The sequence below is a fragment of the Crocodylus siamensis genome, chromosome 5, assembly GCF_052110815.1.
Source record: "Crocodylus siamensis isolate JL-2025a chromosome 5, ASM5211081v1, whole genome shotgun sequence".
Taxonomy (NCBI): domain Eukaryota; kingdom Metazoa; phylum Chordata; order Crocodylia; family Crocodylidae; genus Crocodylus; species Crocodylus siamensis.
Genome location: NC_143399.1, coordinates 182,705,677 through 182,730,138, shown reverse-complemented (window position 1 = coordinate 182,730,138; position 24,462 = coordinate 182,705,677). Strand labels below are relative to the sequence as shown.

The following is a 24,462-nucleotide window of genomic DNA, read 5'->3' as shown; positions in this document are numbered from 1 at the left end:
TTTGAAGAGAGATAGTGTGTCTTATATTGCTGTTCTTTTTTTAAGATGATAATCTTTTTTTGAAGCTAAATTCCTGTAGTGCAATGGGTTAGCTTTTAAAGAGATTTAATTATTGTTGTGCAACTGGCTAATTTGTAAACATGTTTTGTGGAGGTATTTTGATTTCTGCTTAAGTAAGTATGCTGTACACCATAAGTACACTGTACTTACTTAAGGAGAAATCAAAATGTTTCCCAGAGCACTCCCCAGGTATATCATGCCACTATGGTAACATAGTGGTGAAAATTACCCGTGTGCTATGCGCACGATGCAGTAACCACCAGTAGTGGAGGTGGTGTAGATATGTTGGCAGGTGTTACATTTCTTTTCATGGCATAGTCTGGATCCATTTGGTGTATTTTGGGCTGTAGGAAGTTTGAATTTCTGATGGAATAATCTGAGATTGAGTTCCATAAGAAATTCCACAATCATCACCCCTCCATCAGACTATTTCTTGAATACTCCAACACCAACATCTCCTGTTTAGACATGAAGATTCATATCCCGAATGGTAAAATACAGATCATGATATACATGAAACCTACAGACCAATAGACATATCTGCACATAACCAGCAATCACCCTAAGCACAACAGGAAAGCTGTAATATACAGCCAAGCTGTCAGAAACCACCACATTTGCACTGAGGAGAACACCTGTGATAGCTTTTTTGAGATTTGTGAGATGGCATTCACTTAATAAGGACGCTTCCCCAGATAGATTGCACTTTTGAAAGAGCCACCCAGATACCACATGAAGAATTGCTGCAGTACAGAAGAAAACCCCTCCATGAATTGCACACCACTGGTTATGACATATCACCCATCCCTGGAACCTATACAAAAAATCCTGAAACAATTGCAACCCATACTAGAAGAATACACAATTCTTAAAGAGATCTTCCCAGAACCACCCAGCCTAGCCTTCAGACAAGCACCAAACTTTGCTGACCTCATCAGCAGAAGCAAACTTCCTATGGCACTGAAAACACGCTGAATGGATCCAGACAATGTCAGGACAAGAAATGTAAAACCTGCCAACATATCTCCACTACCCCCACAACTACTGCACCCCACAACAGAACCATCACCATTTCTGGATCTTACAGCTGCACCTCCAGAAATGTAATACATCTCATCCAATGCACCAAATGCCATGATGGAAAATACATAGGAGAGACCAAACAACAACTGCACACCAGAATGAACACACATCCAAAATCTATCAAAGATAGGAATACCCAATTACCCATGGGGGCACATTTCTCACAAGAAAACCACTCTCTCTCCAATCTCTCAGTTCTAATCCTCAAAGGGAATTTACAAAACACCTTTCACAGAAGAGCCTATGAACTTCACTTCATAAATCTACTGGATACAAAAAATCATAGACTAAATATAGACATTGGATTTATGACACATTATAATATGCCTAACATCTGACTCCCCAGGTACCTCTCCACTATTTACCAGCTGCATTCATTTCCCTTTCCACCCTGCCCCCCATGCCACCTGTCTCTTATCCACTGACTTCTCAATTTACATCTTCACCTACTGGCTTTCTTGCATGCATACCAGCTCAACCTCTGGCTTCTTTACTATTCATTCCATCCAGGAAAAGCACACACTAACTGCAGATGCTTCCTCAGCCTGACAAAGGGTATTTATACCCGAAAGCTTTCAAAGAAGAATTTTTTCCAACTATTTGAGTTGGTTTAATAAAAGATATCAGATTTACCCAAAGGCCCCTGTATGTCTATGAAGGCTTATAATGAATAAGAGCAGCTACTTTTGGAGAGTTTGGAGGCCTGATGGTTGCAATGCTTCCATTTCATAACCTTTAGGTATTCAGTTACATAAACCAGATTTTGTTTTATTTTATACTGTAAGATTTGTACTTGTATTTTTTCTGATCAATAGGATGAGAAGAATATTAAAAAAAAACTGGTGCAGTGTCAGAATGTAGGTGGTTAAAAGAGAGAGAGAGAGAGAGAGAGAGAGAGAGAGATTATTAAAAAGCATGTTCCAAACAGAAAATGAGATTAAGAGTGACATTTTAGCCACACGCTCTTCTCTGAGCCACAGGGAAAAAAATTAGTATTAACCTTGCTCTATTTTTTCTATGCCCAAAGAAGACCTCATAGGCAATATGTCACGTCTAATACATTTTCTATTTCTATTGTCTATTTTTACTAGCAGTGCTAGCACTTGCTTCTTTGCAGCCATGATGCTAGGTAGAGATTAAAGGGAAGGGATTGTTTTCTTTTATGAAGTCACTGAGCTAAATGTATATTCAACAATGCAAGTTTATCATAAATGCAAAAAAAAATCACTCTGGAAAAATAGACTTCTGTGCTACAAAAGTCAATATGATTATGCTTCCTTTTGAAATCTCCCCCTAAAAAAACCTACCATGTCTACAGTGTGTGGAAGGCACTGCATTTATGGCATAATTCACATGCTAATTGTGCTATTCATTATAACATGCCACCCATGCAAAGAAGTTCCAATCTGGGGCTTCCCCTCCATCAGCAGATATGCAATGAGATCTGAAGTATTCTTCCCAGATCCAAAAAATGTGGAATAACTGTGGGGCTGTTCTGACCCACTCATTAATCTTGTGCTGCCTGCACTTCTGCAGTCCAAGTGCCCATGTGCTTTTTTGAACATGCTGAGAGAGGTATGGGGAGGGGTCCCAAGACCAGGGAGATGCCCCCTAATCTTGGGCTCTCCTGAAGCCACACAGTGCAGCCTGCATAGGAGCACATTTAAGGACCAGCAGTGCATTTAAGGCCACAATCATAATTCCAGGCTTCCTGCATGCCAGTAAATTGAAAGCTGTACTGTGTAGCCCAGCAATGGAGGACCAATTCCCTGATGCTGGGTTCCCCAGTATACCTTTAAAGGTTCAGGTACAAGGACAACTCTGGTTTGGAGACTGGGTCCCTGACACAGGCTCCCCTCCCTCTCCCCTCCCTGGGATAGCAGATCTAATTTAATCCCTTGGTCTGGAATTTTCATATGAAGTCACTGCTAATGAATCCTCAATTATGGGTTTAATGTGCTGTACCGGGCCTCGGACCCTGGATTTGGAGTGAATTTCATCCTGCAAGATTATTTGAGTTAGAACTGTATATCTTATTCTGTGAACGTCATGGTCAATAGACTGAAGTTGTTTTAACATTCCTATATCAGAATTTGTATATATGGTTTGGTTTCAAACATGAGTATTTTATGTACTACAGTTAAGAGCATAGCTGGAGCTGGGGCAATGGGACATACGGGGGAAACAGAGACTTCCAGTTACCACTATGCCACTGGTGTAGTTTGATGCGAAGTAAGCATTTGCATCTACATGTGCACATGCATACTACCCAGTAAATCTGCCTAATCCCAAGGAAATTAGTAACCTGCAAATGCAAGTAGCAAATGTACTTGAGATTAGTCATGCTGCAGTAGCGTTCATGTAGATGTTTGACCAGGAGTAAAATATGCTGCTGGTCAGCTGTCCATCAAGGAGGTGGGAGATAACTTCAAGCCCCTTGCTCTGAGACCGTGATCGGGAAGTGGAGGCCTGGGGGACCCTTATCTCCCAGAGCCGGCTCTGTGAACCCTTAAGGATCTCCCAGCACTGCCCCACAGTCAAGAAGCCAGCGCTGGGAGAAAAGAATCTCCTGGCACTGGCTCACAACTGTGGAGCTAGTACGGTGAGACAAGGATCACCCAGCATCAGCCCCATGGTCACGGAGCTGGTGCTGGGAGTTCCCTACTGATGGGGGGAGGGGAGCCTGTTCCCCACTCGGCTCCCCGAGCACAGAGCTGAGGGGAGAACATGCTTGGGAGCTTGTTTCCCACTCAGCTCTGCACTCACAGAGTTGGGTGGGGAAGAAGCCCCCCAACCTGTTCCTGCCCTAGCTCCAGGGTCATGGAGCTGTGTGGGGAACAAGCTCCCCAGCCTGTTTTCCCTCCACCTCTGTGCTCAGAGAGCTGGGCAGGGAACAAGCCCCTCAGCTTCTTCCCCCTGCCCAGCTCCTGGCTCATGGAGCCGAGCAGGGAACAAGCTGCCCAGCCTCTACCCAGCATGCAGGGCAGGGGCTGGGAACTGTCCTGGTTAGGGGCAGGTCCCAGCCCCATGCCCCGATCTAGTGATTGAGGCAAGGGGCTTGGAAAAGGCATGGGGCTTGATTGAGGCAGGGGGCTAGGACCTGCCCCTCCCCTGAAGCTCTTTTCACATCCCCGATCCCTGATCAGGGAATAAGGGCCAGGAGCTCCCTGCTCCAAAAGCAAGCGGCCCCCACAGAGCCAGGTCTCCTGGCCCAGTGCTCCCTGCTAGGCCCTGATCTAGCACGTAGGGGGAACCTTGAGCTCCCCTTGGTGGTGGCAGGGCCTATTGCAGGGCTGCAGGAAATGGTGCAAAGAGCAGCAAATCTGCTCCCTTATCCCCACATGTGTTGATGCCTGCCCAAAAGTGCTCACTCCAGAGTAGTTTACACCACAGTAAATTTAGGCCAGATGAAATGTATGCATAAATGTGCCTAGTCAGAAGAATCACATTCATTTGGCTCTGTGGGCTGGATCTAGATTGTGGAGCTTCTCAGGCCACATGAAGCATTTCTGGATATAGGCCAGGGGCTTCTGCCAGCAGTGAAGGAATTCACAGATTGATTCCCAGAGCTGCTGTGTCAGCACCAGCAGCCAAGAAGTTAACAAGCTGCCACTGCTCGACACCAATTGGTGCTGCTGCAGAAGCCATACCAAGAAGCTCAGTGGCTAGATCAGGATGTGAATCCATCACGCAGAGTTAATTCTCTTGCTGGTGGCAGCCTCCGTGGGAAGCCCCATAACCTGGATGACCCACTCACATAGGCCAGAGCCTGCTTGCAGGCCATATGTTTAACATTCCTGCTATAATATGGAATACAAAGACACAGGGTATGTTGACACATTCACTCCACGGTGCAGTTGTCACCATGCTGTCATTTAATACTTGCTTTAGTAAGTACTAAATGATGGTGCAGTACAGCCATTACTGAGCCATCCTGGAGGCTCGCTGTTATTTTTAGCAGCTACATCGCCATAGTGACATGCTATAGAGTGGTAGCTCCTTGCTTTGGCGACATAGCGTCAGCATCATGGATTGTGCCCACTGACGCTACATCGTCGTAGTGTGTCGCTACAGTGATGTAGTGTCATTTGTAGAAGCGCCCACTGACAAATAATGAAGGGCCAGGTGCACAGAAGGATCTAAACACCTAGAAGTGTGATTTAGGAGAATCTGGGTGCCAAAACTGGGATCCCCAAAACCTCTACTTAGTTGTTCCCCAAATCTCAAAGTCTCTAAACAAATGTGTTTCAGTTTTTGACAATTAAGTTTCCCATGTGCCTAATGTGTGCCCAGAAGAACCTAAGACTTAGTGCCTATCTCATGCCTAAGCCCCATCAGGATCCAGAACTACATATTCCATTTGGCTGATCAGTTGTTCTGGTCTCTGCTTTTATAAGTGTGGGCCTTAATATATTTTGCATAAAATTCATATTTCATTTTAGGTCAGTTCATTTTTTAAAAGGGAGGAAAAGAGTTTCTAATTTAAATTAGAAAATTGAGAAAAATCTGTTTTTAATCATTTCTGATAAAAATGATCAAATTAGATCAAATTTCTTCTCCTCTGCTTTTTTAAAAGACTGATAATTTGTTGAGATGTTAGCTATTTTTAAAAGGGCACACTATTCATTGCCTCAAAGACAGTGAAAAATTCTTCCCCGCTGGGATTTTTCCATATAGAAAGCTCTTGCATCTCTTGTCACAAGCATGTGAATGGGGTTGTGAGGCAGAGAGGAGAAGACCACAGATCATTTCTCTGTTATGATCAGGTCCACAGCCTAAAAAAGCTGAGAAGTCAAAACCCATGGAACCAAACAGTTCTCTCCTTTGAGTTTTTAAGAGAGATATTGTTTTGGAGCACTCCCAGTCTGCCAGTTTCCTGTTGGGCTTTTAAATGTTACAAGTCTAGCTTTGCAGACTTTTCCTAGAATCATTTATGCTGAATTCAGCTTCATTTATTTGGAAGGCCTCCATGACAAGAAATCATGAAGGCAATGGAGCTAAACATTATCAGATACCTTCCCCTTTTTCAGCCAAGCATCTAAAAGGAAGAGGTGATGTGAGATATCATTCTGTCACAAGATTTTACCCATTGTGAGACAGAACGGCCAGACAGTTAATTAGTTCATGTCACTCCTAAACCGTGTTCTGAAAAATCTCATTGGATTTTTTTTTTGGTTGAAAGCAATTATGGCATAAGTGGAAGCGAAAAATTGCATCACGCAATGAAGACGAACATGCAGTAAGAGCTAGAGGCCTGATCAGGCAAGCTGTTGAATGCTTTCACCCATGCTGACCTCACAGGGCCTGGCCCCATTCACATTAGTGTTACCTGCTAGAGTGCAATCACATTTCTGGTAACATGGGGCTGTTTTCTGACTCCAGAGTCAAAGTAATTGAATAAGAGCCTGACTGCAGTCTCTCCTTCATGCTGATGAGAAATGGTCTCAAAGGGCAATTAAAATCCGATGTTCCAGAGGAACAAAGAAAAAGGACAATGATTTTAAGTGAGCACACAGAGGGAAATGAGAAGGAAACCAGCTGTCTCAGGGATCCCGGAACAAGGAACAAAATGTGTATATTGAATTGGCTGTCTCAGTTGCTTTTGCAGGACAAGTGTCCTGTTGCCTCAGGTAGTTCTTCTGCAGTCTCCACCTCCCAATGCCAATCACAAATGGGACTGGAAGTAGTAGCAGGAAGTTCTTCATGTGGAAGGGGAAAGAAGAAGTTTGCTGCAAGCAGACTAATGAAACAGCAAAGCCAACTGGCTACTGCCAGGGAAATGAGTCCCATATTCAGAGATGTCCCATTAATAATGGTTGCATATTTTCACAGTAGTTACAGACATTTATTCAATAATTTATTTGGCTATACTTAAGTGAGGGCCCTTTTCTTAAATGATATACTTCCCACCCTAACCTGCCAAAGCTCTGAGTTAGCATAATTGAGCTGTTTGTGTGCAGGGCTGTCTTCAACAATACATCTAGAAAATGGCATTTAATTCTGACACAGGAAATGTCAATTTAAATTGCAACCATCTCGAAGTCATGCAGCTCATCTTTTCACATGTTGCTCGTTTTTCAGCGGACATGAGCGACACATTTCTATTTAAGTCATTCTATTAAGGAGGCTCATATTATTCTCAAGCCAGGTGACCAAAGGTTCAATATCACCTCTGATTTTGTAAATATAAATTATCTCAGCTTTAATAAAACAGAGAATACTCTGGCCTTTAAACACCATTAGCCATCAGGTTACATTTGCTTATATTCTTGAGCTTGTCAAGATTCCCTCAGCCTATTTCAATAACTCTGTTGTGATTACTTAGACAAATGCATTTCTTATCTTGATCCACTGTGAGGGTTCTGAGATCTTAAAATACTGGTTTAGCACTTCATTTACAGAGGACAAATGGTATACAGGTGAGAGTTATTAAGTAGCCAACACAATGCCTCAGACTACCACTAATTCTGGCCACTAATCCCTCTGTTTAAATACAGTACATCAAGAATCTAAAACTGTTTCTTTTTCACTCAATAAGTGTGTATTGGCCATACTTTGTGTCTAGCTCTGCATTTGGCAGCAAAAAGGTGTTTGAGTAATTGCTGTTTTGTTTCTAATTGGACCACAGAATCACAGAAGTGCAGGGAGAGAAAGTAAAGTAGTCATCTAGTCCACATGTCTGCACTGATGCAAGATGGAGTACACCTAGGGTAGGCTGTACTGCTACTTGAAGTCATTCCAAGGCTGGGCCTCTAGCCCAAAGGTGCCAACCATCCACATTAAAACTCCCTTAAGTCATCCACAGGTAGCAGTCCAACCTACCCCAGAGGCTCTTCTGAGCATCTAGGCCTGAAGTCAAGCTTCCCCCTAGAACACATTGTCCTCCCTCTAATCCTCCCTGGAAGTTCATAACTCATTCAGAATAACAGTCAAAGAAACAGAGGAAGTCTTCTGGCACCTGATATCTGGTCCTGCTGTAGCCCAATTGCTGTAATCAGAGTCAAACACAGAAAGAAACACAAGTAATAGCTACACTATTTGATGCCCTAGCAGCTGTGACGGAGGAGGACGGTGGAATGGCCTCTGGCAGGGATGCACACAACAGGGAATGGGCAGAGAGAAAACACCAGGAGGAAGAAACGCCGGGTCCTGGTGATCGGAGACTCCATCCTACGAGGACTGGAAGGTCCCATCTGCCGGCCTGACCCCTGGATATGTCAGGTCTGCTTCATGCCTGGGGCTCGGGTCAGGGACATCACGGAAAGGATCCCAGCCTGCATCCGACCTGCAGACCAGTACCCCATGGTTGTCATCCATGTAGGTACGAACGACGCAGCCAGGGGCAACCCTGACCACATTATGAAGGATTTCAAGGCTCTGGGAGACAAGCTGAAGGAGACGGGGACACAGGTGGAATTTTCCTCTCTTCTTCTGGTGAGTAGGTGGGGACGGCGACACGAGGCCTGCATTGGCATGGTCAACCACCGATTACACAGCTGGTGCCGCCAGGCAGGCTTTGGGTTCCTTGATAATGACCCATGCTTTCGGGCAGGAGACTTGGAGGGGTGGGATGGGCTTTATCACTCTCCTAAAGGCACGTGTGTCTTCTCTTCCAGGTTGGCTGATCTTGTACGACAAGCTTTAAACTAGCCTTGCCAGGGGAGGGGGCCACAGGAAGATGAGGAGACACTACCCAAGCAGGACAGGTGACAAAGGCAAGGAGTGCTAAGGTAAGAAATGGGGGTCCAGACAGTCTCCCTAAACGGGGGGGGTGGCACACACAGTCTTGCAAGGCCTTAAATGCCTATATACCAATGCTCGCAGTATGGGGAATAAACAGGAGGAACTCACCCTCAGAATAGCTAGTTCAAACCCAAATATCATAGGGCTAACAGAAACGTGGAGGGATGTAGTCGTCATGGGTGATTTTAATTACTCAGACATCTGCTGGGAGGAACAGTCAGCCAGGACGGACCGTTCCAGGAGGTTCCTAGCTCAGATACAGAACCTCCACTTAATCCAGGAGGTGCACAGTCCCACCAGAGGAAACGCCCTGTTGGACCTGGTCCTGGCCACAGGCGATGACCTGGTAAGGGGCCTCCAGGTTCTTGATCACCTGGGCAATAGCGATCATCGCTTGCTGGAATTCACCATCCAGCGCAGGGTGTCAAGGGCCTGCAGCAAGATGGTAGCCCTAGACTTTAGGAGGGCCAACTTCAACAAGTTGAGGAGACTAGTGGGTGAGGCGCTGGGGTCCTTGAGGGCAGGGGAACTCAGTGTCCAGGACGAGTGGTTGTTCCTTAAGGAAACGATACTCAGGGCCCAAGGGGACTCCATCCCAACAAGAAGCAAGGGAGGCAAGAGTGCCCGGAAGCCCCCCTGGCTCACCAAGGGCGTCCGGAAATGCCTGCTTACCAAAAGGCGACATACACCCAGTGGAAGGGGGGTGCTATCTCCAAAGAGGAGTATACCTCCTCTACTTGGGCCTGTAGGGGGGCTGTCAGGAAAGCTAAGGCGGACATAGAGCTAGGACTAGCGTCCAAGATCAAGGATAATAAAAAGTCCATTTTCAAATACATAGGGAGGATGAAGAAGGCACCGGGTAACGTGGGGCCCCTGCAAGGTACGCTGGGCAATCTGGTGGTTGCGCCAGAGGAGAAAGCGGAACTCTTTAACCAATACTTCATGTCCGTTTTCTTGTGCAGGGCCCAGAACTTCCCCGCTGGAATGCCAGATGAACTCGAGGGGAACGCCTCCAGACCTCAGGTTGGGGAGGACCGGGTTAGAGAGCTTCTGGAGGGGCTGGACGTGTTCAAGTCAGTGGGTCCAAATGCTCTGCACCCCAGGGTGTTGAGGGAGCTAGCTGGGGTTATTGCAGGGCCCTTGGCACGGCTCTACGAGCACTCATGGTGCTCGGGCCAGGTGCCAGATGACTGGAAGATAGCTAATGTGGTCCCCATCTTCAAAAAAGGGAAGAGGGAGGACCCGGGCAACTATAGGCCCGTCAGTCTTACCTCTATCTTTGAGAAGCTCCTCAAGGAGCACATCTGTGATGGGCCGGCTTCAGGGATGATGCTTAAGGGCAACCAGCACGGTTTCATTAGGGGTAGGTCATGTCAGACCAACCTGATTGCCTTTTATGATCAGGTCACAAAGGCAATGGATGCAGGTGTCGCTGTGGACATAGCCTTTCTAGACTTCAGCAAGGCCTTTGACACCGTCTCCCACCCCATCCTCACTAAAAAACTAGGCGACTGTGGCACTGATGCCTACACAGTCAGATGGATTGCAGATTGGCTCAAGGGTCGTACTCAGAGGGTGGTGGTGGATGGGTCATATTCGACCTGGGGGGAAGTGGACAGCGGAGTCCCCCAGGGCTCGGTCCTGGGGCCTGCACTGTTCAATTTCTTCATCAGCGATTTGGACGACAGGGTGAAATGCAACCTGTTTAAATTCGCTGATGATACCAAAATTTGGGGTGAGGTGAGCACGCTAGTAGGGAGGGTAAGACTGCAACAAGACCTGGATAGGTTACAGGAGTGGGCTGACGTAAACAGGATGCGTTTCAACACTGACAAGTGCAGGGTGCTGCACTTAGGCAGTAGAAACCAGCAGCACACTCATAGAATGGGAAACTCCCTTCTTGAGAGCATGGAGGCAGAAAGGGATCTTGGAGTCATTATTGACTCCAAGATGAACATGGGCTGACAATGCGAGGTCTCGGTTGGCAGGACTAACCGCACCTTGTCGTGCATCCACAGGTGCATCTCAAGTAGAGCCAGGGAGGTGATCCTCCCCCTCTATGCAACGCTGGTCAGGCCACAGCTGGAGTACTGCATCCAGTTCTGTGCGCCCCATTTCAGGAGGGATGTGGACAACATTGAAAGTGTCCAGAGGAGGGCCACCCGCATGATCAGGGGACAACAGGGCAGACCCTACATTGAAAGACTGTGGGACCTGAACCTGTTCAGCCTTCACAAGAGAAGGCTGAGGGGGACCTCGTGACTGTCTATAAACTCACTAGGGGGGACCAGAAGGGTTTAGGGGAGACACTGTTTCCCCTAGCGCCCCCTGGCATGACAAGGAACAATGGACACATGAAATTATTAGAGAGTGGATTTAGATTAGACATCCACAAGAACTACTTCACAGTTAGGGCAACTAGGAGCTGGAACCAACTTCCTAGGGAAGTGTGCTGGCTGCTACCCTGGGGATCTTTAAGAAGAAGCTTGATGACTACCTGGCTGGACTCATTTGAGTCCAGTCTTTTTCTCCCGCCCAGGCGGGGGGTCGGACTTGAAGATCTACAAGGTCCCTTCTGACCCGACTTCTATGATTCTATGATTCTATGACTAATTAACAAAAGACCTCCAATCAAGCATATGTAGGGATCAGTCAGTGCTCTACAAGCCTTCCCCTTCTGTATTTAGTGTGCAGCTGTGGGAAAATGACAAAAGCAGGGAACTGACTTTCATGTAGTTTGGGCTAGGTAAGAGCAACCCCTAGAATCACTCTTAAATAGAAGTCTAGCCATACCCCTAGAACATCTCCATGTGTAGACTCTGATGTGGCTGGCTGAGGCATGAGGGTGCTTCAGTGCAGGGGTTGCCTGCTGACTAGTCCCACACTGAAGTCTTCTTGAGCCCCAGCCAGCCCCTTTGCAGCCAGGTTGGAGCAGCCATGGGCTGACCGGCCAGACACCCTGCTGGCCAGGGCTGCTCTGATCTGGTTCAACACGCTGGGGTCCTGGGCACACATATAAACATGTTGCCCAGAAGCAATAAACTCTGGCACAATATGCACTTGAGTTTATTGTGTCATATTAATATGCACATGTAGACGCACCAAATGAAAGTTTAACTGGAATATGATAGATAGCTAAAGTACCTCAGGTGAAATGGTTTCAAACTTTTGATAACAGCAAACTTTTGATAACTAATCTTTCAGTGTGGCTTTTCAACCAGTTGTTCACCCACCTTGTAATAATTTCCATTAGCCTATTTTATTAGCCTATTTATGAGAATGTCATTTGGGACTTTGGCAAAAGCCTTTGAGAAGTCAGGATATATTACATCTGTAGTTTCTCCCTTATCCATTAGATGAGTTATCAAAGGTGGAAATTAGATGGATTTGAAATGATTTGCTCTTCACAAATCAAAGCTGGTTTCATTGTATTATGTTATAAACATTTCAACTTGATTATAAACTGATCATTATTTGTCTTAGTATCCTTCTGGGTACTGAAGTTAGGTTGACTGATCTAAGATTCCCCAGCTCTTCCTTTTTATTCCATTTTAAAACTAGGTACTATTCCCGTGCTTCCCCAGTTCTCTGTGGCTTTGTCTATCTTCCATATGGCACTGGTAATGGTACAGAGGTTTCTTAGCTACTTCCTAAAGCCTAATATCAATATCAGGAAGTTGTTCAACTTGGAAACATCTAATTAACATTCTCCACCCTTTTCTTTTCCTATTCTGTACTGTACTCATAAACATTTGCTTAAATTAATTTCAGTGCTCTGTGCTTGTATGTATGAAGAATAAAGTTACACTGTGTGCATCTACATGTGCTATTAATGCACTGAAAGCTTATTGTGCAGTAAGTAAAATACTGTGCAGTAAGCTTTCCCTGGGAGCACATCTACACATGTGCCAGTTGGAAGCAAATGTGCTCCTGATGGGAGCAGTTCATACATTCATAGATGTTTGGGTTGGAAGGGACCTTAGCAGATCATTGCGTGTGACCTCCTGCCCTAGGCAGGAAAAGTGCTGGGGTCAAATGACCCCAGCCAGGTGCATGTTTAGCCTCCTCTTAAAGACTCTCAAGGTAGGGGAGAGCACTACCTTCCTTGGAAGACCATTCCAGATTTTGGCAACCCTTACCATAAAGAAGTTCTTCCAGGTGTCTAACTTAAATCTGCTCTCCATCAGTTTGTGGCTGTTGTTCCTAGTTACTCCAACGGGTGCCCTGGTAAACAGAGCATCTCCTATTCCTTGCCGTCTCCCAAGGGCAATGTGTAGGGGGTACACGTGCACCCCCCGAGAGCTCTGGTTCACCCCCTATCATGCCGTGCTCCCTGTTTACCTGGCAGGTAGGGGAACAGGCAGAAGCACCAGTGCCCCCTCTGCAAGCACTGGCCAGGGAGCGGGGCCACCAGCAAAAGTGGCTGTGCTACTTCTGGAAGTGGCTGCGCTACTTCTGGAAGTGGCGTGGCTGCTTTTACGAAGAGTGAGATCGGCCCCCCCGGTCACTGAATGGAGTCGGGGGGGCATGTGCCCCCCTGACTCAAGAGGCACCAGACACCCATGCTATCCCCCTGATGAATTTGTAGGCAGCCACAAGATCACCTCTCAGGCTTCTCTTGCAGAGCCTGAAGAGATTCCGTTTACTGCAGGGCTACTCCTGCCCTGCTCTGCTCTCATATGACAGCCAGGGGGAGTTCTAGGCTTTCCAGGTGCCAGCCCTGGGTTGGCAGGGGGTACAGGGGTCAGGCCTGGGCTCCAGGGGGCGGGGGGAGCTGTTTTGCCTCTTGGGCATCTATCTCCCATCCTGCACCCGGGCCCTGGGCAGCTGCCTGTTGCCCAACCCCCACCCTGATATTAAAGTGGAGGCTGGGACATCATCCCCTGCCCCAGCAGCAGGCTCCGAGATTGAAGTGGGGGACAGGCAGCAGGCAGCTACTGGGGCAAGGGACAATGTCCCAGCCTCCGTTCTGGTCATCCAAGAGGAGCTGTGGGCTGGGAAACAGGCAGCTGCCTCAGGGAAGGGACAATTCTCCCACCTCCTGCTCCCTAGGCTGAGTAGGAGCAATTTGCCTACTCATGCACTATTGTGCAGTAGCTACTGCATGGTAGATCTACCACCTGTATTTACAGGTAATAGAAAACCGTGCATTAGCCTGTATTACTGCATAGTAGCTGCTCTGTGTAGACTCTACAGTTACATAGATTAATCTACTGTACAGTAAAGCATCTTGTGTAGATGTGTGCACCGTGCTAAATGGTGTGAAACTACATTGTGCCTTGGCATCAAATCTGTTTATACTGTTCTGGATAGGTGACTAAGGACCTTAAAACAGGCTTTTCAATTTGCTTTTCAACTGCAGAAGGGTTGCTTAACCTGTGTCTAAAGCCAAAAAGGCTATAGAGGAATGTTTATATGTTGAAGACTAGGCTCTTGTGACCCTCTTGGAAGAAGATACTTCAGCTGTAGTAGATCATACAACTAGCTGTGGAGTAATCATGAGTCTGAAGAAAATGGTGGTTGTGTTTTAATCAGTTCCTGGAAAAGAGTTTCCTGCCCTTCCCATATTCATTAGTGGAATTAAATTCTGGTTTCTCAGAAGCTGACTTACTGTGAAATTTTTTGAACAACTGCGTCTGCATTGACAGGGAGGTAGTGTCTCACATAAAGCCAGCAATAGGCTTTGGTAGGATTACAAAACTAGAATAGAATAAGGTATGGCTCAAGTTTTCCACCAAATTAAAGGAGTAAAAACCTGTTATGCTTACCACTCTGCTGTTTAGCTGTGAGAAGACACACCTGTCAGCTGGAGAAGTTCTAAATACACCTTCATACCTTGCTCCAGGTGTGATGGTACAATAAACTGACCAGCGAACAGAATTCGAGGGTTGGAAGGGACTTCAAAGGTCCTCTAGCCTAGGGCTTGCAAAAGCAGGATTCCCTGCCTATCAAGGCTGTTTTTTGAAAACTGTCTGTGAAGGAGGGCCCACAAATTGCCTAGGCGGTTTGTTCCATTTCTACTGTTCTTACAGTTAGGAGGCTGTTCCTGGGAGTTAATCTAAATGTGCTTCACTGCTGTTTAAACCCATTGGCTTTTGTCCTGCCCTCTGCGACAAGGGAGAGCAATTTTCTTCCCTCTTCTTTATGGAAGCTTTTCAAATATTTAAACCTTTATCATACCCCGCATTTAGCCTCCTTTTTCTCCAACTAAACCTACCTAATTCCATCAACCTTTCCTCACATGGCTTGCATAGCAACCCGATTATCTTTACCACTTGCTTCAGGGACCTCTCCAGTTTATGTATATCCTACAGAATGAGCACTGTCCCAAAATGGGCACATTACTTTAGCCGAGGCCTAACCAACTGTCAAGTAGATGATTAACATGCTGGATGTAGCAGTACTGAGGAAGCTTATATGTTCAACTTCTTGCCAAGACTAATGGTGTGTTCCAGAGACACAGAATTTAGATATTCTCTTCAATTTACCAAGGCTGTTCAATTTACTCATCAGTTCTCTAGTGAAATCGTTTGACATGGCAGCATTTCTTGGCTTCTTCTCTTCTTCAAGTGACTGTTGAAACTAATCATGAACTCAGGAAATCAAATGCATAGATAAAACTCCATCAGGAAAAGACAACATTCATTGAAGGAATTGTGCTACTGAAAAAGACATTTTTCTGGAATTCTGAAATAGCTCTAATCATCATGTGCCACAATGCGTCTATATTTTGCTTTCATTTAACATTTTTAGGACTGTGTCAGTCAGAGTTTTATGGGTTTTTGTTGCTCCTAATTTAATCTCTTTCAGTTTTGCCTAACATCTTACTTTTCTTGCCAAGGTCATGCACTGACAAAATGCCTGGGTAGAGGAAATCTTCCTTCAGAGAATAGGTGCAGTACTTCTGTAATTCTGGACCCCAAGCTACAGTGAATTTACTTAATAACTGAGTTCAGAGTTTTATGGGGGGGGTAGGGAAGGACCAAGTAAGATCATGTTAGTGGCATTTTCCCTTTCTCCCCCATTAAATCATTCATCAAAACAATTCACAGGAGTAGAGGAAAAACCTTGGTGTTCGTTCACATTTTTCCCTTACCTTACACAATACAGTCCAGAAAAAAGATCTTTACTTTGGGTTCTGTCTTTCATATGCATGTACAATAACAAGAAGAAAAGTATTGAGCTACAATAACAATTAAGAATGTGCTGACAATAAAGAGGCTCCATTCATCTACTATATTGACCAAAGCTGAATGAATAACTTGCAACGAATAACTTGCAACAAGTAACGTATTCAATACGTTCAGCTTCTTTTTGTAATTCTTACAATTCTTAAACAGTAAAAAGTATTAAAAGTGCCCTGTAAAGCAGTAACAATGCAGTCTACATATGTAAACAACATTAAAACTGATGCAGTATAAATTGGACAGATTAGTGGGATTGTGTAAAGTCTTAAATGAACCACCACAAATCTAAGTCTTATATTTTTAGCCTTTTCCTTTAAAATATGTTTAAATACCTATTTCAGAAGGTATCAGGAAGCTCAAAATACATAACCATTAATAGAAGAAAACAGAATTTGCTGTAAATAACAGTACAATGGAAATAACTACCAGCATCACTGTTCAAATAAATGAGCATAAAATAACAATTCTACAAATGGCACCTATTCCAACTATTCCATATCTATAAATCAATTTGAATACTGGAGCAGCCCTTTTCAGATACTTTCTTTCAAAACATTGGGAACTATGTATACATTTATTTCAGAGTTATGTAAATAAACTGCACACGCCCAATTTCTAGTACATCAGGTTTACTGATTTGGCTTCAACCTGAAACTAACCTGCTAATGCTCATATAAACCCTTTTTGGTGTTTATAAACTCTCCGACCACTTCTTTCTTTTTAAATGTCCGTAAAATAAAATAGCTCTTAAATTCAAGGAGCTGTCAAAATAAAGTGGGGGAGAAACAGCGCCCCACCCCCCTTTTGCCAATGGTATCCTGACCTTTGAAGATATGCCATAGTACCAGAAGCTTCAGGTCATTTCCCAAGCAAAACCCCAGGAAACAAGAACTATTTCACTTAAGGACCCAGTTACTTGAAACAGGTTTCCTTTGCCAGGCCACATTTCCAAAAACAAACAAAACATCTCACACAGCCAACAAAGTGCAACACATTCATAGAGTTTTCTCAGACTGAAGCCACTTTGTGTTGCATTTTATGTACCACCTATATTTTAAATCATACTGATGTGCCTCAGTCCTTTATAAAATCCTTATTTAAACTGCAAACTTCTTGAGGCAGAGATGGTAGCGTCCTCCATTTTGTGCAGCAGAATGGCATTGAATAAGCACTAGTTTGTACTTCTGATTTTGTGCTGCAGGTTTTACTAGGTGAAGAACTATGATTTCATGACATCTTTTGAGCTAACAAAGGATCCTGTATGTGTAGCATGAATTTCCAATGTGCTCCACTGGATTTGCATACCCAAACCAGGCAGCTTTGAAAATTTCAGCCTTGCAAGTTAAAATAACCTTCAAAAGAGATGTTACTTACACATTTTCGGGAGTTTTGGTAAAAAGTTTAAATGTATGAACATTTTCTTAATTTATAAACAGTTAGCCAAATCAATGAAAGAAGGAAAAATGTAACCTCATTTTATAGTGCCTAGTACAGCCCTGACTTCTATGCACTACCACAGTAAAAGTGAACAGCATTAATCAAAGAACTATTGAATCTTGTTTGTGAAAAGGTTTCTAAACCAATGAACATAAGTGACCAGAGTCTCAGAAAATGAATTAAGAGAAAGATGTTTTATTTGCACCCAACTATTATGACTATTATCCTACGGGAGGGCCTTTAACCCCGAGGTGAATATCTATTTTGATAGAGAATTAAGAAGCTAACACCTATTTAGAATTCTTATCTGTACAAGAACACTTGACTGGAATCTATCCCAAATCTATCAAAGTCAATACAAAGGCTCCAACTGAACTTAGCAGGGTTTGGAACAAGCCATTGGTCTCTCACTCATTCCCTGACACACTGGGAGAACTATGGCAAGTTGAGAGAGCAGCCCAGGTTACAAAGAGCAGCTCTAGTCCTTTACTGCTGGGATCTGAAAGGCAACATAATAATAATGTTATTTTTAATGGAATTTTTCACAGTGACACTAGGCTCAATGCAATTAAAAACGCAGGGGAAGTTAGGGCCTTGTTACATGTTGCAGTTTGAGCTGCTCAAATGTTGATTGGTGCTAGCGCTACCTGGAGTTTGGAACAGTCACACCTTAGAGCTAATAATCTTCTTTGCCCGTTTCACACCTGTACAGCGGTGAGTTCCTACTAGAGAGCTGCTGAGCCAGGGCCTGACTAGGAGCTATGGCTGTGAGTTGCCACTACAGGGCCACTGAGCCAGGACAGGCTTCTATCCCTGCTGTAGACAGTGGGAAGAGAGGGGTAAGAGATGGGCTGGGAGGGCAGAAACATGAAGCTGGGAGGTAGAGAGTTAATGGGATGGGGGTAGGCAATGAAATGGCAGGGGGAAAGGAATGGGGGTGGTGGATGGGTGGTGAAATGAAAGTCAGCCAGTGAAGGATAAAGTAAAAAAGAAGAATTTAAAAATAAATAAAGAGGAAGTAAATCAAACATGGTCTCATATTTTCATAGTTTCATAAGGTTGGAAGGGACCTGAGTAGATCATCTAGTCCGACCCCCTGCCATGGCAGGAAAGAGTACTGGGGTCAAGCGAACCCAGCAAGGTGTACATCCAGCCTCCTCTTAAAGACCCCCAGGGTAGGGGCCAACATCACTTCTTTCGGAAGTTGGTTCCAGATCCTAGCTGCCCTGACTGTGAAGTAGCGCCTCCTGATGTCCAGTCTGAATCTACCCTCTGCCAGCTTGTGACCGCTATTCCTGGTCACTCCTGGTGCTGTTTGAGGAAATGGGGACTTCCCCAATGCCTGCTGATCCCCCTGACTAGTTTGTAACAGGCCACTAGATCCTCCCTCAGCCTTCTTTTCTGGAGCCTGAACAGGTTCAGGTCCCGTAGCCTCTCCTCGCAGGGCCTGCCTTGCTGTCCCCTGATCATATGAGTGGCCCTCCTCTGCACCCTCTCCATGCTGTCCACATCCCTCTTGAAGTGTGGCGCCCAGAACTGGACGCAATACTCCAGCTGCGGCCTGACCAGTGCCGCATAGAGGGGGAGGATCGCCTCCTTGGACCTGCTCGAGATGTATCTGTGGATGCATGACAAGGTGCAGTTGGCCTTCCTGACCGCGTCCTCACACTGCTGGCCCATGTTCATCTTGGAGTCAATGATGACTCCAAGATCCTTTTCTGCCTCTGTACTGACAAGAAGGGAGTTCCCCAACCTGTAGGTATGGTGCCGGTTTTTCCTCCCCAGGTGCATCACTTTGCACTTGTCGGTGTTGAATCCCATCCTATTCTCATCCGACCACCCCTGTAAACTGTCTAAGTCCGATTGCAACAGGCAAACTATATATGTGCTGAAAAATTGCCCCCAGACTGAGAATACAAACTAAATATCAGTCTGACAGATAAATGACTGAAGTTTAAAGCAAATAAAATTGGCAACCTTTTGATTCAAAAACTTTTAGAACTTTAACTAAAATCATTGCTTTAGCTACAATCTACCAAATATTTGGGAGTTGTATCACTATAATAAATTACAGAGTAGTGTAATAAATACATTTAGCTTGCAGCTTTGACTGGCTTACCTACTATACCTACATATTTTTCTGAAAATTATTCTAACATGCCATACCTCCATGCAGCTTTTACCTTAATGGAAAAAAAAAATACACATGTGCTCACACATTCTCCAAAGAAATATTTCTCTCTCAACCAAAATGTAGAAATTTCTCTCCTGGCCTTTGAGTTGGAGTAGAAAAGAACCACACTTGAGCCAGTATCAGCTTTTCTATTAAAAAAATGTAATGACTAATATCGGGTATCTTATGTCCTGTACATCCTATATCTTTTGGATTGTATTTCTTGAAACAGAATTTTCCAGGTTACCAGTGGGCACAGTGCTCATTTTTATATCTTGGAAGGGACCTTAACAGTGAGCCACTGTCATAAATAAAGAAACTGTTTAGTCAGGTTTAAAGGTTTTTAAAATGTGCTTTTAAACTCTTTCAATCGAAGCCCTGCACAACCGGATAATTCTAAACCAGGGCACCTGACTTCATGGCTAGGGACAGAAATTACACATAAACCACTATAAGTGATGGGAAATCAGTTCAAATAACTCAAAAGAAGTTCAGTGCACACAAACTGCTTTCAGAATGGTCAGAACTAGTTTAAGATGAATGTGGAGGATGCAGTTTCAGACTTAACTGATTCAGGTTAAATCAATTTATTGAACTTCTGTCCCAGATCCCCTCTAAATTCAAGTTAACTCACAGTTCCCCAGCATCTCAGGATGCCTTGCATCTGCCCTGCAACCCCTCCCCCCGCAAAAGGGTGGGCAGACTAGCCTTGGCCCAAGCCGTCTACACCAGTCTCGCAGGGAGGCCAGCATGCTCTAGCGTGCCCTCCCCCCTCCCCCCTGGCTTCTGACCTGAGCAACTGCAGGCATTTGGCTGCATTTCTGGAATCAAAAGTGAATGTCCGTCCATTTGTTTGTTGATTCAATCTATGCAGCTTAGACTAACCTGTGAAGATTTAATTGATTCAGCCTCAAGCTTTTTGACTGTCTATACTTAGCACCTAGGCACAGATATTAAACCCCACCCCCAATTTCTCTACCAACAAGAATTTTAAAAATTCTCTAAAATATTCATAAGATAGCTTTTCCTTAAACATACGAAGCTTAAACCAAATGAGTGGTATAGTGGGTTTAAAAGTTTGTGGAAACACTATTTGAGTTGGGTGTATTGAAAATTCATTTAGATAAAAGTCTATGCCATACTATCACATAATCTGTTTCACTTATTTATCCAACAAAATATGTTTAAAGCCATGGAAAGTCTATTGCTAAATGGCTGTATCTTCCTCTGTCCCTTCTGTCCCAACAGTACTAACATTAGCAAATATATATTCTATCTTCTGATTTGGATTAGTGCAATTTTAAACCATGAGTATTTAAATTCCTTCAGAAAGTATTTATAATAGAAGTTCTCAAAGATCTTTAACTACAGCTGTGTAATGCAGATCCATACAACATAACTCATATTTTCTTTAATTAAACAACACTGAAGGATACTTTTACTAAATCAAAGCTAGCATAATTAAGAGACTGGGTAAAATTGGTTAGAAGTAATGTTTAAGCCAGGGCTTTATTAACCGATCCAAAAGCACTGGAGAAATTCTGTTTTCTATTATGCAAAAAGTGCCCTTGAATGCTAAGGATACAATATAAAATGCTCAAAAGTAGAGTTGGCTAGGAAATCAATTTTCAATTATATAATTTTCAAGTTGTTGGAAAAAATTATGTTCTAATCTGGGCAAAATTGGAAAGCCATCAGTAATGTCCTGACAATGGACAGACAGATCCTGCAGGTCTGGGGACTCTGACACTGTACATTTAGCATGGGAGATTTGTCTTGGAGCCATAGAACCCTGGAAAAAAATAGGTCATGATTATAAAATAATCCTGTAAAAGGGCTGCTGAAAAGCTGGGATGCAAGGTGGCAGGAAATCAGGCAGATATTATTAATTAGAAACCTTGAATATAGAGTTCTACTGAAGCCCTGCCAAAAGATTAATCAAAGTGAATGCTTTGCTACAAAACTTTTTTTTTTGTTGAACAGGTATCTTCCAATAGGAAACCATTCAGTCTATAATGTCTTGATCAACTCTACCACAAAATAATTAGAAAGGTCATATTTAAGATTGTCTCTCTCAGGGCCTGATCCAAAGCTAAACAAAGTCTATGAGAATATTTCAATGGTCAAGACATCAGGTCCCTATCATACACACAAGACCTAATGAGTGAATATGGCAGCCAGCAATAACTTCAAGTGGGTCCACCTATCTATAAATATATCACTTGAACCCACTGTTTGCCAGTTGCAAGGGATGTTTCTCTGTTACAATGTCATTGTTACAACATTAGTGGAAAAATAATTATTATCTCATGACTTGGAAAACTGGGTTTCATACATACCTTCAAATAGCATCATAATCATGCAATTCATAAATTGTTTTGTATCCCCATGGCTAAATGAACACCATAATTTACTGATTCATCATAATTTAATATTCTGAGGGGCTTTTCCTCCCCCACTGGCAGGATGGCATGTGGTTTGAGAATGGAAACTGAAACTGAAACAAAGATCCCCATGGTATGGTAGGTGATGGTGCAGCTGACTAGTTTTAGAGGCAGCAAGCTTTACTTTGCAGAAGTCCCAGCTGTATTAAGGTTGGTTGGATTTTTAAACAATGTGATCTTGTCTCATGGATTAAAAAGTACACCTAACAATTAAGAGCACTTATAATGCAGTATTTTACAAAGTTGTGGTTGCTTTGCTTTACTTCACTTAATGACAGAAATTACAGTAAAGAAAGATCTATTGGACCTAACTTATTATATGTGCAGTAAATGCTAAATAAAGTAGCCATTAATTTATATCCTAGAGCTGCCAAAAAGATGTGGATTGTGCATATTACAATGCAATTTGAAAAGGGTCATTTTGGATAAATAATTATGAGCATTTACTAAACTCTGAAGCATTGATTACTACTGTAGCCACAAATCTTTGATCTTAGAAAATAGGACATAATTCAAAAGAGAAAAATTACTATAGTTGGGAAGAAAAAAGCAACACATTATTCAAAATGGATAAATCAAGGCTGAGTCAGATCTTTAATGGATCAAAGTACTGAGTATTGATATAAGAGGAGCAATTACAAAGACATCATGGAAAAATACCCTACTGAAGTACAGGAAAAAGTGCATTATGGACTTGCCCAATTTTTCTTCCATACATGACATTTTGAAATGTTTTATATGATGCAGCATAATCACAGCACACACAGAGAAGAAAAGTCAGTTTTCTAGTAATACTGAACTTTTGAAAAATAAAACAAAAAATACTTGCTTTATAAAAGACTCAATCTTATAATCATCTGCATAGCTACCTTTATAACAAATTACTTCATCATATTTTGCTTTTTCTATTTTTCATTTTTACCTCTCTTTCCATATAGATGGAAAGATAATGGCTAACCGGAAGTGCTGTATTCAAAGGAGATATATTAAGTGGACGCAAGAAGTCATTTTAAACTGTGATTCATATAAATCCTCTACATTTCTGAAAAGAGAAAATGTATATATAGAAAAATCTTCAGTTTCTTAACTAGGCTTATCTTTAAACTATGGTATTGACCCAAATCCAAGCCAACTATGAATTTAAGACAATACCCCAAACTTAGATTCTATGCATAGAAAATTACAAATTCATTATAATTTGCCATGTATAGAATCTAATTTATTGGAGGGGCATCCTAAACTCATTTCTCCCCTCCTCTCCTGCTGTGATGGGGAAAACAGTAGGAAAAGGACAAGTGGTGGGGAGGCAGTGGTGGGGAGGGCAGACAATTTGACTGGTCCCTTGCCCTCACCCTCAATGCTTGCCCCACCCCTGCTACCTGCCCAACCCTGTGCCTGCCCCCTGGCCACTGTGTGCCACACTGCCCCACATCTCCATGATGGGTCCTGTGTTACCCCATGCTTCTGAGGGCTGAGTCCTGCACTACCTTATGTCTAAGCACTGAGTTTTGAGCCACCCTGTGCCTCTGCACTGGATCGTGTGCTGCCCAGTGCCTTGCCAAATAGTTTCCTGCCACCTCTTCTGACTGCAGATATTGCATTTCTATTTGCTACTCTATTCTAAGATGAAACCCTGTTTTCCCTATGTTGAATGGAGGGGGTTCATTTTAAAATTGAGTAAATATGATCGTTTTACTAGGCCTCTAAGTCATTTTGTTGCTTTTCACTGAACTCTTTCCTATCTTTCCACATCCTTCCTGAAATGTGAGGCCCAAAACTGGGCACAATACTCCAGGTGAGGTCTCACTAGTACAGAATACAGTAGAAGAAACACTTCCCTTGATTTGCCGTGTTAATACAACCCATTTTACTGTTGGCCTTTTTTGCAAAAAGAGCACACTGTTGGCTTTTATTCAGCTTATGGTCCACTGTAAAACCCAAAACCTTCTCTTCGGTACTACAGTCTAGCCACTCAATCCACAGTCTGTATTTGTACATGCAATTATTTTGTCCTAAGTGCAGGACTTTGCATTTTTCCTTATTGACTTTCATCTGCTTAATGGTGGACCATCTATGTTCACAACTGTTTCTATCCAGGTCATTCTGGATCCTAGCCCAATCCTCCAGGGATCTGCAACACTGCCCAACTTGGTGTCATCTACAAATTTACTAATAAAGATGTTAAACAATACCAGTCCTAGGACAGACCCCTTGGGAACCCCACTTGATATGTCCACCCAACTAGAGATTGAGTCAGTATTGACAACTCATCGATTCAACCAGATATGTATCTACCTTATAGTGCAGCACTTTTGTCTAGTCTGCATTTCTTTAG

General features: G+C 43.6%; 1 protein-coding gene across 1 annotated transcript in view; it reads right to left on the bottom strand.

Annotated features, from left to right (window-relative positions):
• Positions 1-24,462, bottom strand: part of MYO3A (myosin IIIA) — a 232,799-nt gene that overhangs the window by 149,526 nt on the left and 58,811 nt on the right. The window lies entirely within an intron of this gene.